Source organism: Capsicum annuum, unplaced genomic scaffold, assembly GCF_002878395.1.
Source record: "Capsicum annuum cultivar UCD-10X-F1 unplaced genomic scaffold, UCD10Xv1.1 ctg3959, whole genome shotgun sequence".
Classification (NCBI taxonomy): domain Eukaryota; kingdom Viridiplantae; phylum Streptophyta; class Magnoliopsida; order Solanales; family Solanaceae; genus Capsicum; species Capsicum annuum.
In genome coordinates, this window is record NW_025846822.1 from 1 (window position 1) to 5,095 (window position 5,095).

General features: G+C 41.5%; 1 pseudogene; it reads right to left on the minus strand.

The window, feature by feature from the left end:
* Window positions 1–480: 480 nt before the first annotated feature.
* LOC124891666 lies at window positions 481–5,088 on the minus strand (annotated as a pseudogene).
* Window positions 5,089–5,095: the final 7 nt, after the last annotated feature.

Sequence of the window (5,095 nt, forward strand, 5' to 3'; positions counted from 1 at the left end):
AATTTAAAGCTGTGTTTGATGATGAGCACACATATTTATGTATAAAAATTCAAAGCATTAGTATAATGTTTACAGCCAACGATAACAAAACCTTGGACTGATAGTCAAAAGCTGGACGATAACAAAATGACTAGTCTTTGTTCACTTTCTATTCAATAGAGAATTGCAGCAGAATTTTCCTTTTCCCAACTGAGCTAAGAGCTGTAACAGCATACCAAAATCCTGACAAAGAATAAAATTTGCTAAGTTGATATCCAATAATCATTAACAAAAAAAAACTGAACGGTGCTGATGCTTTTAGTTGTTAAATTTATTGGGAGGCAAACATTTATACTTTTGATAGATAGGAAACAAACCTTGTGTATTATACACCTTTGAATTCTATTAGAGCTTTGCATTCGATAGAAGAACAAAACAACGTGAAGGGAGCCAACAAGCAAATCGATTGCATGTTTCTGACCATTCACGATTTTCCTTTGAGATTCCATAAATTGACTGAAGTTTAAACGGGACAAGATTAAACAACTCCTGCAAAATTTGAGGGAGAAAGCAAGTTAATAGACAAGAAAAGAGAGTGCATGTATTGAGCAATCAATTTTCTGGAGCAATTTATCTCAATTATCACCTAAACTCGATTTCTTTTTGAATGTTTCAGTTCAAATATAAATACTTTATCTTGATCTGAAGATGCTTCCTCTGCCTGACAGAGGCAATAGATGCTACGCACTGGTCAAAATAATTAAACAAGAAACAGAATTACTAACAAACAAGCAAGGACAAGTAACCAAAAAATCAAAAGACGCTATGAAAATAGAATAACTAACATCTACCGGAGCACCACTTGTTTAAATCATTACAAATACTCCCAATCAATATTTATGAGCAATTTTTGGCTAGCATACCCCCTTATCAAATTCTAGATGTGGTTTGAGCAATAGAAGCTCCACACTGCTCAATAAAGATTTAAAAAAGAGAGAGTTCACAAAAGAACAAAGGGAAGTAAAAAAATATAAAAAGCTTCAGAGGGAAAAGAATAACTTACATTCGGTTTAAATCATCAAAGGTAGTCGTCATCAATCTCTATGGTGGAGGTATGAGCAACTTCTGGCCAGTACTCCCCCTTGTCAAATTCTACTAGTGGTTCGAGCAATGGGCAGTTGCGAATAGATAGTTTAGAGAGGGAAGAGGGCATTCCTTTTACTGGAAGGGATTGGAGGTTAGGGCAATCCTTGATGTTCAGCTCAGAGAGGGAGGAGGGAAGCACTGATTCTGGAAGTGATTGGAGTTGAGGACAATAGCTGATATCTAGACGTCGAAGCGAAGTAAGGTGCTGAAGACCTTCAGTCGGTAGTGAATGGAGCTCATCGTGGTTGTATAAACCTAGCTCAGAGAGGGGGGAGGGAAGCCCTTGTTCGTAACTCTTCAGTACATAGATATTCAAGAGAAGTGAGGCTTTTGAGAAGTTGGCTGCTTAATGTTTTCAGATTGTGTATGGTAAGCCTTTGAATAGAGCTAGGCAACTCCCAATTCTCACCACCAACAATCTCTTCGTCACTGCCATCATGTTCGATCCATAACTCTCTGTGAGAGGGGAGTCTCTGTAAACGCCACTCCTTTTAGTCATTCACCAGTTTCTTGCAATAGCCGATCTCAAGGAGTTGTAAATTGAAGGGCAATCCTCCACAGGAAAGGACTCTATTTCTGGACAATAAGACAGTCGCAGTTCCTTAAGAGATGGGAGGAGTTCCTGCATACCTTCTGGCAGCCGCTTCAGCTTTTTGCATTCATAAATAGTCAATGACGCCATCTGAGTCCCACATGCCACACAAAGTATTTCAAGATTCTTACAATACCAAATATGGAGTGTCTCAGTCTCATTAGTAAGCAAAAACCTAGTAAGGTTTTGGCAACTCTATATCCACAAATTGCGTGCTCTTGGGACCAACTCAGGTGATGATACAGAATCACTTCCATCCAGTGTCAATAACTCCAGAAACATGTTAGAATTCATCTTACTACTATCTGGTGCCTCCAATTTCAGTTTCCGGCAATCAGATATCCTTATTTTCTTCAAGGTACTCGGCAGAGTGCTAGTAGGCAAGGAGGTAAGAGAGTTTCCCCAGATCATAGCCCATTTGGACCAACGTGGAGAGGGGACAAATATTCACACCAGATCCGTCGTCTATTAATACCTGATTAATTGCATAATCTCGACAAATGACGGTGACATGAATGGCTTTGTTGTGCATTGCTCCTTCAAACGGCAACTTTTCGTCACTGAATGATATGCGATGGTTCCCCACAACGTTCCCTATCATCACATCCAAATTCTCAACGCTCGTTCCTGCGGGAACATACGCTTCCTCCAAGACCTTCGACAGAGCCTATCGGTAGTGTTACGAGCTCAATAATAGTGCCAAGACAGAGATGGCGTTTTCTCCAAGTGTTTGACAATTGAGTAATCCGTTGGTTGCATACGCCTCCAAAATTCCTCAGGCTCTCCTTCAGTGATTGGCCTTTTCTATGAATCTTTCTTGTTGGTCAATTCCTCAGGATGTAACATCGTCCTGATCGCGTCATCCCTTGGGCAGCGGTGGTTTGCACAATAAATTCCTTCTTTGGAGGGGGAGCGTACACTTGAGTCGGTGCAATCATCACTATAAATGGGGCTTTCTCGCTGATACTTAAGGCAGCCACAGCTTTCTTTATCTTTCCTACCTCTTCCGCCCTTTTGCGTTTTTCGGAGTTCACCTAGGTAATGGTCTTGCCAGATGCCCATTCGCCTTCTATTTCAATTATGTCAACTGTAGGTCCCCATGGTTGGGCAGTGGATTACTACTAACATTTGGAGTAGGTGCCTGGAGCGTGATGACCTTTTGATCAATCAGATCTTGGATTCTGTGTTTCAAGATAAGACAGTCCTCGGTACTATGCCCTGCTGCCCTGAATGATAGGCACAATTTTGATCAGGGTGATAAAATCGGGAGCTAGGATTGACAATCTTTGGTTGTACTGGTTGCAAATGACCAGCATTCTTCAATCTTTCAAACAACTGGGTGCGACTTTGAGCTAGTGGGGTGAAGTTTCGAGGAGGTTTCTTTTCGTGGTTTGGACGTTGGGGGTTATACGAGCTTAGGTTTGTAGGAGGTGGTACTTGGTGGTAATTTGGAGGTGTTTTGAAATTTGTTTGGCTATTTGAGGGAGTAGTTTGGAAATGAGACTGATAATTTGGAGTTGGAATTGGGTATTGGGGAAAGATGTTTGGCTGTGGAGCTTGGTATGATGGTGGGATGTTTGGGAGTGGAGTTTGGTATTAGGGGTGGACGTAGAATGCGTGCGGAAGGTTAGGTGATGGCGGGAAAGATAAAACATTTCTAGAGTTAAACCGTTGTTTCAACTTTGTAACAAAATTGGTAGAAACCCCACCTACCTCTTCCTTCTTCTTCTTAGAAAACATGGCAGTTCCAGATGATGTCGGGGTTTTGGCAATTTTTCCTGTCCGAATACCTTCTTCCAATGATTTTCCTATTTTTACCAAATCCACAAAGGTTGCTCTGACAGCGGACACCATCCTGGTATAATATTCTCCTTCTTGAACGCGAGAGAACACAGATACCATTTCCTCCTCGGACATGAGGGTTGCACTTTGGCAGCTTCTTTCCTTCAACGAAAAGCATAGTCTCGAAAATTCTTAACGCTCTTTTGTTTGATCCGATCTAGTGAATACCGTTCAGGGACTATTTTGATGTTGAATGCGAACCGGTCAAGGAAACCCTTGGCCAATGTTTTCCAACCAGTCAACTTTTTCAGCTCCTGAGACATGAACCACTCCAAGGCTTCACCATTCAAACTTCGACTGAATAGGTGCATCAATAGCGCCTCATTTTTCCCTATCCCTACCAGTTGCTCACAGTACCTTCTTAGATGGGCCATTGGATTTCTGGTACCATCAAACATCTCAAACTTAAGGACTTTGTACCCTTCTGATATATCTACTCCCGGGTGAACACATAAATCGTCATACCCCAAATCGTCGTGGTCCTTGGCTCCATGAGACTCTTTGATCCTCATGATCTCCTCCTTTATAGCTATTAAATTCCTTTTATGCTGGGCCTTCCACTCTTTCTCCTTCTCCTCGTAATGGTCCATCTCGAGATTAGGAAGGGGTTCATAGGTGTTAGGGGATACAATAGCCTGAATGGGATTTGGAAGGGAGGCTTGATTTTGTGGATGAAAGGAATTTGGTTGGTAAGTGGGAAGGACGTTTTGGAAATTGGGAAGGCTCTACGGACTTTGCCAGTAGTTTGGCGGAATTTGAGAAGGATTTCGCAGATTTGGACATGAATTTGGTGGATTCAAAGGTAGGTTTGACGTATTATTTGAATTTGGGAGTGAATCTTGCAGATTTGGAAATGTGTTTTGAGGATTTGGAAATGTGTTTTGAGGATTTGGGAATGGATTCGAAGGTGGTTTCTGTGGGGTTACGGATGGATTTTGTGGATGGTAGACGTCTGGATTATTTTCAAGATTAGTATTTTGGACAAATGGAGGAGCGGAGCCGGATGATACGTTATTCGGCTGATCCCCGAGAATAGGTGTGATGAAGGGAGAAATTTGGAGTGGATTCCCGTGTCCGCCCGGAGCGGGAGCATTGACGGTGATGGCCAAGTTAGCCAAATCCCGAGTGCGACTTATTTCTTCTTGAAGCATTTCTAACTTTCTTGCAAGTTCCGCAATCATCTCATTCTTTTCCGCTATCACATTATCCCGGATAGTCAATGCGCTTTCTTTGTCATTTCCCGTCATTTTTGAATGATGGTCAGAGGATAGGATTTTGTGCACTTTCGATCGGGTGAAGTGGGGATGTTCTGCCAGCTTATATCAACATGGAGTAATTTCCATTATCTATAAAGTAAAACAACTCAAAGGCAGATGTGTTAGTTTCCGTATGTGATAAGTAATGCAAAATATTTGACAAAAAATAAACATATAGAATTGTTTGAGTCCTAGACAAATTCATCCATAGGAGTATAGCGGATAAACTTGCCTTTGATCCAAACAAACACCACAAGCACACAAAACATTATAATAATGC